The following is an 11459-nucleotide window of genomic DNA, read 5'->3' on the forward strand; positions in this document are numbered from 1 at the left end:
CGCTGGAGCCCTGGAGCAGGCTGCCCAGAGAGATTGTGGAGTCTCCTTCTCTGGAGAATTTCCAAACGCACCTGGATGCTTTCCTGTATGACCTGCACTAGGTGATCCTGCTCTGGCAGGGGGGTTGGACTGGATGATCTCCAGAGGTCATGACTTTTCCCTGTTGTCTGCATAGGATACAACTCCACTTTCCTGGACAGCAATGCCTTTGAACACTGCTGGGAAGTTTTATAATGCTCTGTTCCACAACCTTTAGCCTAACTTTTCCCCAGCTGGAACACTCTACTCATTGTAACCCCCAAGGATGACTGTATGGACAAATCATGCCAACAGCAATGAATCTTCAGGATATTTATCAGCCTTGTGCAGGCTTAACTTGACATTTAAAACTAGGGAAGGTTTTACCAATTATGTTGGGTTGTGGGTTTGGGTTTTTTTTCTTCTTTGTAGTTAATACAGAAAGCATAATTAATGATCATGTAGCTGAGCCTCTGCAGCATCTTACAATTGATCCTCTATTACACTGGCAAAGTAAGAGGATAATGTGGCCAGCATTTAGTGAGCTGGCAGGAAAACACTTGGCACATCATCCCACTTGGGTTTCATTTGACAGAATTCACTCTAATGGCCTTGTTTGGGCATAATCTGGTAGAGTGGTTTGGGTTTAATTAAAACAAATTCAGATTCTTCTCCTTAGCTCTTAATATGGTTAAAGATAATTGTATTGCTCCTTTTCCTGGTGTGCCTCACAAGCTCATATTTGTACATCCTTGAAGGACAAGTTGGGGTAACAAAATATATATTGTAGCTGGGCTTCTCCTCCTGGTAACTGGGGGGGATAAAATTGCCTTTGAGCACAAGGAAACTCTGACTGCTGTGAAACTTGTAGGGTGCTTTATTCTCTTTGTTGGTGTCCAAAGCGAAAATGAGATATCCATATGCCAGAACTTCATTTGGAGTAATTTGTCAACCTAAGATTACCAAACACATGCAGACATACACAGAGTCAGAGAACTCTTGAGGCTGGAAGAAACCTTGTGGCCACCTGCTCACCTAGAGTAGTTCCAACCATCATTTTAAAGCTCATCCAGTTCCAACCCCCTGCCATGGGCAGGGACACCTCCCACCAGCCCAGGTTGCTCAAGGCTTCATCCAACCTGGCCTTGAACATCTCCAGGGAGAGGACATCCACAGCCTCCCTGGGCAGCCTGTGCCAGTGTCTCCCCACCCTCACTCTAAAGAATTTCTTCCTCATCTGCAGTCTAAATCTTCTCTCCTCCATCTTCAATCTGTTCCCTCTCATCCTCTCACTGCAAGCTCTTGTAAAAAGTCCCTTCCCAGCTTTCTTGTAGCCCCCTTCTGGTACTGGAAGGCTGCTCTAAGGTCTCCTCAGAGCCTTCTCTTCTCCAGGCTGAGCAGCCCCAAGTCTGCCAGCCTGCCCCTGTAGGGGAGATTCTCTCTCTCATTGCAGTGGCCATTGGGAAACCCAAGGTGTAAGATGACACAGTGATGGATGCCAACAGCAGAGTTAGTCACAGTGGATTTGTCAGCTCTGAACATGCCTCTCTCATTTCGTTCCATTGCTGGTTTTCCCTTAAAGGTTTCAGGGAGCTCCCTGGGCAACCTGTTCCAGTGTCTCCCCACCCTCACTGGAAAGAATTTCTTCCTAATAGGGGCCTGCAGGAAAGCTGGGGAGAGACTTTTCACAAGGACTTGCAATGCTAGGATGAGGGGAAATGGATTGAAGCTTGAGGAGGACAGATTTAGACTGAAAATTAGGAAGAAACTTAGAGAAGAACAGTGCAAAGCAATCAAATCTGCAGAGTTGTTTCTAAATCAAAAAAAGAACTTCTTTCAACGGGAAGGACTCCATAGGCTGGTAGCAGAGGTGGACAGGAGTAAAAAAGGATTCTGGATCCTTCAGCAGAGGTTCAGGTCCAGTTTCAGACTGAGGGAATATAGTCTCATCAGACTCAGAAACTCATTATTTCCCACAGGCATTGGTCTCAAGGCTGCACCCTCTGAAGCTTTACTTTATTTATCCATCTCAACTTGAAGAAAAACTTTGCTGTGAGGGTGACAGAGCCCTGGAGCAGGCTGCCCAGAGAGGTTGTGCAGCCTCCTTCTCTGGAGACTTTTCAAACCCACCTGGATGTGTTCCTGTGTGGCCTGCCCTGGGTCATCCTTCCCTGGCAGTGGTTTGGACTTGATGATCTCTGGAGGTCCCCTCCAACCCCTACCATTCTATGATTCTATGATCCTGATGCAGCAGACCTTGCCCCATCCAGGCTCTTTCTAAGGATGTGTTCCCTTCAATGACTTTTTGTTTCAGCATTGGTTCCCCCCTGCCAAGGCCTTTTGGTGGCTGAACCAACCAAGACCTTCCAAAAGCCATACCACCACCCAAGGAAAAAAATCTAAAGTCCTAAAAATCAGTGATCCTGAAACATTTTCCAACTAGTCACAAACTTTCTTCCAAATTTCCTGGCCTCCCCACTTTTCACTATCAGTTTGCATTTTAGAATTTGTTTGCTGCTTCCACCTTCAAGAAAAATAAAAAAAGAGGGGAAAAAAAGGGAAAACAAAAAAGCCTCACATATTTCAATTGATGTTTCTATTTTTGTTCTTGGATTACTTCTTTCTCTCCCTGGATGTTACATTTTGGTTATTCCTGTGCAGTGTGGCTGCGTGGGGTTTTCTTTCATTCATTTTTAGTCACTTTCCTTTTCTATTTAATTTGTTTTTATTGTTATTATTTCTCAATTTGCTGCTTCACTGCATTTTTCAGCTTTGAATCTCCTCATTTCCTTCAGCTCACATTTATTTTTGTTTTTCTGTTTCTTTATTCACTTTCACTGTTGCTACTTTTTTTATTATTCCTCTTTATTATGTCTCTTTGTGTGTTTATTTTCCATTTTCTTGCTTTTCCTGCTTTTTTTTTCCTTTTTTCATGCTAGCAACAAACAATATTTATTCACAGCACACTTCCTTATTGCTACCTGCTCCTTAGCTACTATTTAATAATTAATAAGCAATTAATATTAGTAATTGATTATTGTTAATTAATATTATTAAATAGCTACAGTAAGTAGTAAGTAGGAGTGTCAAAGCACTGAAAGGAAGCTCTCTGGATTGGATTTGGTGCTTAAATGAGGTCCACCCCCTTCATACCTCAAGGTTGATGGTAAGGGTCCAAAGGAGACCACAGAGATCATCAGAGGGCTGGAGAACCTCCCCTGTGGGGACAGGCTGAGGGAGTTGGGGCTGTTCAGCCTGGAGAAGAGAAAGCTCCAAGGAGACCTCAGAGCAGCCTTCCAGTACCTGAAGAGAGCTACAGGAGAGCTGGGGAGGGACTCTGACAAGGGTTTGTAGTGATAGGATGAGAGAAAATGGATTAAAGCCTGAGGAAGGGAGATTGAGACTGGAGATTAGGAAGAAATTCTTACCAGTGAGGGTGGGGAGACACTGGCACAGGTTGCCCAGGGAGGCTGTGGATGTCCCCTCCCTGGAGGTGTTCAAGGCCAGGCTGGATGAGGTCTTTAACAACCTGAGCTGGTGGGAGGTGTCCCTGCCTATGGCAGAGGGGTTGGAACTGGATGATCTTTAAGATCCCTTCCAACGCAACCCATTCCATGACTCCCTGATTTGTGCTCGTGCTTAGCACGCAGGATGGACTGCAACTCCTCTAGGACATGAACTTCTTTCTGTGTATTTGTGAACAGTCAGCATTCACCCTGAGTAAATCAAGCACAATATTTACAAGAGAGGAGCCCTTTGACCAGCACTAATCAAGACACACCAGGGTTTCAGTTACTGAATGTGGTTCTGACATTGCTGTGTTGGCTTTGGTACATGGTGGTGACAGTAACTGAAGTTATAAATGAGTTATAAAAGAGTTTCTGCTTCCTGGGGGAATCATAGTTTGGAGATTGGATCATAGCCTACCAGAAAGCAAGCAGACAGCTCCAAACTGTCTGGAAGGCATCATTCATTCTTTTTTTTCCCCCCTTCTTCCTCGTTTTATGATTAATTTTGTGTCACATTACCTTTTTTCCTACAGTTTTTACACCATAATGTTGAGCCTGTTGTGAGGAGGAGACTGGACTCAACTGTTTTCTGACCTGATTCTTTGATTCCAAGCATTATTAACAGTCAAAAGACTTTTCATAATGAAAAAGCCTGGGAAAAGAAGAGTTTGAACATATGATTTGTTTTTTTTTAGATACATATAAAACCTTTCTCCCATCCCCTGCCCCATGTTTCAATGAAATCAGCAAACTCAGCTGGTTTTGCTGTCTTTAAAATTGTATTTTCCAATAGGAAGACATCCCTAGGAGCAAACACTTCATTTGCACCCCAGAATAAATATCTGAGAAGCTGGAACCATTACTTCTTGCAGTGCAGGAGTTGTAATTCTTGCCCAAATCAGGGCTCTCTTCTCATATTGGTAGCTCTTAGCAGTTTTGCCTGTCCCTAATCATAGAACCACCCAGGTTGGAGGGAACCTCCAAAGGTCATGCAGTCAAACCCCCTCTGCACTCAGCAGGGGCATCCTCAACTAGATCAGGTTGCCCAGAGCCTCACCTTGAATATCTCCAGGGATAGGGTCTCAGCCACCTCCCTGGGCAACCTGTTCAGCCACCCTCATTAAAAACAACTTGTTCCTAACATCCAATCTAAATCTGCTCTTCCTTATTTTCAAACCATTGTCCCTAATACATCTGCCAGCTAATGATCTGTGTGTGCAGCAACTAATACTGCTGAAGAAATGCTCATGTCAGGACTTGTTCTGCAGCTCCTGACTTCACTAGAAGTAAAATCAGCTCCTCTACAAGCCAGATTCACAGGGGGATATTTTTAAGCACAGTTTTCACAACAGAATTAAAGAGAGATGGGGAAACTTCAAAAATTAGAAGGCTGTTCTAATCCAAAGATCAGCTGAGTGTGTCATATGGTATAGAGAGAAAGTCTTAAGAGATAACTGGGGGGGTTAGCCTGGAGAAGAAGAGGCTGAGTCCTCCTCATTGCCCTCTACAACTCCCTGAAAGGAGGCTGCAGTGAGGTGGGCGTTGGTCTCTTCTCCCTAGTCTCAGGTGATAAAAGGAGAGGAAATGGCCTGAAACTGTTCCAGGAGAGGGGCAGGTTGGAGATGAGGAACAACTCCTTTGCTGCAAGAGTGGTCAGGGATTGGCACAGGCTGCCTGGGGAGGTGGTGGGGTCCCCATCCCTGGAGGTGTTTAAGAAACCTGTGGCCATGGCACTTGGGGCCATGGTTTAGTGGCCATGGTGGTGTTGGGTTGATGGTTGGAGTAGATGAACTTAGAGGTCCTTCCCAACCCAAACAATTCTATGATTCGATAAACGATGTTGTAAGTATTTCATCCTGGGTTTTGTGTGAAATTGCCACATTTTTGCAAAACTGGCATTTCAAAAGACTATTTTCTTAGCACTGAGATTGATTCAGTTCCTGTTTGGGTGAAGGCTCAGCTCAGAGTTTTTGTTCGAAATGCCTCCCTCATGTCCTGCTACACAAATCAAAATGATGGGGCATGAAACAAACCTGTACTGCAATGAAAATGTAGCAGGAAAGAGAGATGCATCTCAGAGTTTGCAGCATCTCTAGGTTTATAAATGACCTGAGTGCATAAAGGGTGAGCTGGAGACTCATAAATTCCTGAGAGATTCAAAAGAAAGCCGAAAGTGTTTCCCGGTGTGGCTGATGTGTGCATTGTTGGCAAGATCTCAGGTTCATGGAACCAGAGAATATTTCAAGTTGGAGGGGACCTCAAAGGTCATCCAGTTCCAACATCCCTACCTTGGGCAGGGACACCTCCCACCAGCCCAGGGTGCTCAAGCCTGCATCCAACCTGGCCTTGAACACCTCCAGAGAGGAGGCATCCACAGCCTCCCTGGGCAACCTGTGCCAGTGTCTCCCCACCCTCACTGGGAACAATTTCTTCCTCATCTCCAGCCTAAATCTGCCCTCTACAAGCTTCAATCCATTGTTATCCATCCCATCACTACAAACCCATGGAAAAGGTCTCTCCTCATCTTTCTTGAAGCCCCCTTCAGGTACTGGAAGGTTGCTTTTAGGGTCTGCCTGGAGCCTTCTCTGCTCCAGTCTGAACAGCCCCAAAGGTTAAAATGATTTATGAGGAATATCTGTTCCAGTGGCAAATCATAGATGCGATAATTAAGAATGGAATGATATTATCTCTATGGAGATTCTGCTGCAGTGTCTCATGCAATAAATAAAGAAAAATTAAAAATTACCAAAAAAAAAAAAAAAAAGAAGAAGGAGAAAATATATATAAAAAAGGAAAAACTAATATTGAAGATTAAGTGGTAAAGCCACTCTGCCTTTCAATTTCTGGTGCATATAAGCCTTGCAATTGGTTTAATGGCAGGATATTCTGGAGGGCATGGAATTCTGCCAGAATAGGGTCTGGGAGGTGATGTGAAATGTCCCTGCAGCATTTAGTTTTATTTTTTCCTTCATTTTACTGTTTTATAAGAACTAAACCAAACTGAAACTAGCTTAACTCACCAGGGCTCTGCTGCAGGGTCATGCTGATGCTCAGGTTTACAGGTGTCAGTCCTGGGAGTAAGTGAAACCTTGGGGCTCCAGAGATGACAGAATCACAGAATCACAGAAACATTCAGGTTGGAAAAGAGCCTCAGGAGCACCAAGTCCAACCCTACTCTACAAGGTTCACCCTTAAACCCTATCCCCAAGCACCACATCCAAACCACCTTGAAACACAGGGTTGAGGACTCCACCACCTCCCTGGGCAGCACATTCCAATCCCTGACCACTCTTGCTGGGAAAAAATTCTTCCTAATGTCCAGTCTGAACCTACCCAGTGGCAGCTTGAGGCCGTTCCCTCTTGTTCTATCACTAATGACCTGTGGGAGGAGACCAGCACCAGGACAAGCTGAACCTGGAACAGGCTCCCCAGAGAGGTTGTGGAGTCTCCTTCTCTGAAGGCTTTCAAGGCCTGTCTGGATGCATTCCTCTGTGACCTGACCTAGGTTGTATGGTTCTGCTCTGGCAGAGGGGTTGGGCTCCATGATCTCCTTGGGTCCCTTCCATCCCCTAACATCCTGTGATCCTGTGATCCTGTGATCCAGTGATCCAGAGTGCTGCTAGTGAAGGCAGAAGTAAAGCAAAAGCTTCTACTTGTTTATTAAGGGGCAGAAGAACTCAGTTAAATTTGTGAGACTTCAAAGAATCAGGTAAGTGCCTCTCCAGCAGCTACAAGAATTGAAACTCCCAATCCTAAATTAAAAGGCAGCATCCTCCTCCCTCCTCCTCCCTCTTCCTACCTTCTCTTCCCTCCTCCTCCTGTTTTTTAAACTCCATTGGATGGAGTTTTGGAGTGGTTTGGTGGAATCCTGGGCAGTAGTTATCAGTTTCACAGAACCACAGAATCACTCTGGTTAGAAAAGATCTCTAAGACCATGAAATCCAACCATCATCTAACTCCAGCAGGGCCACTGCTCTTCTATATTCTTGGGCACCACATCTAGTTGGCTTTTAAACCCATCCTGAATCCCCCTGGGATGGGGATTCAACCACTTCCCTGGGCAGCCTGCCCCAGGCTTTGAGAACCCCTTAGGAAGGGAAGTTTTCCTAATGTCTAACCTAAACCTCCCCTGGACTAACTTGATTCCATTTCCTCTTGTCCTATCAGTTGTGCCTTGTGAGAAGAAACCAACCCCTACCTCACTCCAACCTCCTCTCAGGGAGCTGTAGAGAGCAATGAGGTCTCCCCTCAGCCTCCTCTTCTCCACACTAAACACCCCCAGGCTCCCTCAGGTGCTCCTCCCCAACCCTGTTCTCCAGACCCTTCCCCAGCTCTGTTGCCCTTCTCTGGACATGCTCCAGCCCTCAATGTCCTTCTTGGAGTGAGGGACCCAAAACTGAATCCAGTACTCAAGGTGTGGCCTCACCAGTACCAAGTACAGGTGAATAATCACATCCCCAGACTTGCTGACCACACTCTTCCTAATCCAGACCAGGATGCTGGTGGTCTTCTTGGCCACCTGGGCACACACTAGCTCATGCCCAGCCAGCTGTCCACCAGCACCCCCAAGTTCTCCTCTCCTGGACAGTTTCCAGCCAGTCTTCCCCAAACCTGGAGCGTTCATGGGGTTGTTGTGACCCAAGTGCAGGACCCAGCCCTTGCTCTTTTTGAAGGCCATATGATCATCAACCTAGCAGGTCCAGGTCCCATTGCAGAGCCTTCCTACCCTCCAGCAGATCAACTCTTCCACAAGAGGGGGAAATGACCTCATCCCAGCAGCTTGCAGAATGGGGGCGAGGAGGTGCTCTTGGGGTGTGCATGGGCTGGATTGATGACTGCTTGGTGCCAGCTGGTGGCATAAAGAGGAGAAGAGATGTGTCCCCTAGGAGCTGTAAACACTCCTGCATGAGCCTGAAGAGTGCTGCCTGTCAGTGCCTCTGCCAATAAAGGAGATTGCTGAAAAATCTACCGAGGTGACGCAAGCAGGAGCAGATCAACGTTGAGATGAAGGTAAACAAGAATATCTGATGGCTCTGGGGTAATCTCTTTACATTGAAAATTCCTCCAACTGAAAGGGGAGGTTTATCCCCAACCTAGGGAAAACACAGAGCTACATGGCTCTGCCCTTCTTTATCCTGTCTCTTTCATCCAGCTTTCAGCTTGGCTGTTTGTTGGGAGGAGGGGACTGGGGTTGGGTTTGGTTTTTTTCTGAGGAGCCAAGGGGAGAGGTTGTGAATTGGGATGATTTTTTTTTTTCCTTTAATGGTAAGTTTCACCCCAGCCTTCTGTGCTCTTCTCTGCAGGTTTGCTGTTTCAGTAATTTCTCTCCTTTGTCATCTTGCAGGGCTGGCAGTGCAAGATTGATGTCATAAAATTTCGAGGGCAGTAGTTCACTTGCTCAGCTGGAGCATGGATTTTAGAGGAAGAGTCAAGCTAATGCAGCCATCTAAGAGCTGAATAATAAAATGTCCCTTCATCTGGGTACTTAATTAGCTGCTTGCCTCGTGATTACAAAGATCAGTCCCCAGGAAGAGAGAATCTTTTAGGTCTCAGCAGGTTAACTCCACACCAGAGGGATTAGACAGGACCCAAACTGTGTTGCTTAGTGTTCTCATTTCCAGGGCTGTGCTGGCATCCAGGATTCATCTGTTCTGCTCTGCAGTGAGGTGAAACATTCGTGGGACTGAAAGCTCTGACTTAAACCCAAAAAATAATAATAATAATTAAAAAAAAAGTAAAAAAGGTTCATTTGGGATAGATTTTGGCAGGTTGCTGAGTTAAAGCAAAGGCAAATATGAATATGTAATGAATGCTAAATTCTTGCCTCCTCCTGTGTTATCAGTGGGGGCTATATTGCTTTGTCATACAACTGCTGCCAAAGGCTAATCCTCCACACTTGCAAAATCTTCTTATTCTAACTGCCATGGCCCTGCTGAAGCCCAGGGCTTAGGGCCCTAAAAATAGGAGCAGGATTACTCTAGGCTGCAGCCCACTGAAGTAGTTTAAGGGTTTTTCAGATAAGGAATGAAGGGGGAGGGAAAAAATAAAGAAAAAACAAAATACATTTTTTCTTCTAAACTGTCGGAGCTGAAATTTTCCCATTTTAATCAGCCTCAATTAAAGACTTCATCCATGGCCTGTACAAAGGCTTCCAGCATGAATGGATCTCCTACTGCCTTATAAAAATGAACCACCAGTTCAAACCAGTCAGGTACTGGTTTGAGCACCTTACCTCACCATTTTCACCTCTTCCTCAGCCCCTCCTGGCTTTATTGCATTGATTTTCAACCTTGCAGCAGCTTGAGTGGGGGCTTTAATGAGGACTTAGGTACTTGGCAGCTGTAATTGCAATCTGGACCAATCCCTGCTCACATCTGGCCTAATCCTGGGCCTTTTGGGGAAAATCAGGCCAGGCCGAGCTTAAGTGCAGCCAAAGCTGAAGGCTCACCTTGCTTCTGAGCAGGCACTCAGGGATCTGGGGCTCAGCTGAATTTCAATGCTATAGAATGAACCAAAGACAGAAGAGGGCAAGGAGTTCTCCATGGGACAGCAAATGTGTCCCTGTGGTGAAGAAAGCAAATGGGATCCTGGGGGGCATTCAGAAGAGTGTGGCCAGCAGGTCAAGGGAGGTTCTCCTGCCCCTCCACTCTGCCCTGGTGAGGCCACATCTGAAGTGTTGTGTCCAGTTCTGGGCTCCTCAGTTCAAGAGGGACAGGGAAGTACTGGAGAGGGTCTAACAGAGGCTCCAGGGATGCTGAAGGGACTTGGAACATCTGTGTGCTGAGGGAAGGCTGAGAGCCCTGGGGCTGGTTAGCCTGGAGAAGGCTGAAAGGAGATCTGAGCAATGGTTACAAATACCTGAAGGGTGAAGGATGTCTCTTTCCCTTCACACCTCAGTGTTCAGAAAACATAGCTCTAAGAGGGGAAATAGGATTTGGAATCAAAGAAGATGCAATGAAAACTCTTCTTTCCTCAGTGAAACACCTTGCAGGTCTTTTCCTGTCACATTTCCTCTCCTTAGGTAACAGCACCTGAAAAATATCCCTGTGTGTAATATTTGACTTATTTTATGTTTGGAAGTCAGTTCAAGGTTCTTGAGGTTCTCAAGAGGGAAGCTCAGAGGCAGGACTGAGAATGAGGCAGTAATGAGTATGACTTCCAAGTCTCCTCTCCTGTTTGCCTTGGTCAAACACTCGTGCAGACTTAATCCAAGCCAAGCTTGTGGTGGCAAGCAGTACTGGATGGCAAAAGTAGGGAGACAGCCTGAGAGAGTTGGGGCTCGTCAGTCTGGAGAAGAGAAAGCTCCAAGGAGACCTTCTTGTGGCCTTCCAATGTCTGAAGGGGGTCCAAGAAAGCTGGGGAGGGAGTGTCAGGGAGTGATAGGACTGGGGGGAATGGAGCAAACTAGAAATGGGTAGATTCAGATTGGATGTTAGGAGGAAATTCTTCCCCATGAGGGTGGTGAGACACTGGCACAGGTTGCCCAGGGAGGTGGTGGAAGCCTCATCCCTGGAGGTTTTTGCAGCCAGGCTGGAGGTGACTCTGAGCAACCTGCTGTAGTGTGAGGTGTCCCTGGCCATGGTAGGGGGGTTGGAACTGGCTGAGCCTTGAGGTCCCTTCCAACCCTGACAATTCTATGATTCTATCATACCTGTGCTGGGTGAGGAGTTGCAAGCAGATTTGCTCAGAGAGTATTTTTCTCACCCCTGTGTTCCAACCTTACCATGGAGTTTTGTTGTTCTTCACAAATGTACCTCATCAACCATAGTCAATGCTAAACCTCAGCTCCCTCTGATGAGTCCCTCCAGTGGGACAGATCCTGTCCCTCCCAGCACTTCCACCTTTCTCTCCACTGCATTCAGCCTTTCTGCCATGCTTGTGTCACTTGATTCCCATCACAACTGACAGAGTAATTGGGAAGGTCTCGGTCAT

The sequence above is a fragment of the Indicator indicator genome, chromosome 14 (assembly GCF_027791375.1).
Source record: "Indicator indicator isolate 239-I01 chromosome 14, UM_Iind_1.1, whole genome shotgun sequence".
Classification (NCBI taxonomy): domain Eukaryota; kingdom Metazoa; phylum Chordata; class Aves; order Piciformes; family Indicatoridae; genus Indicator; species Indicator indicator.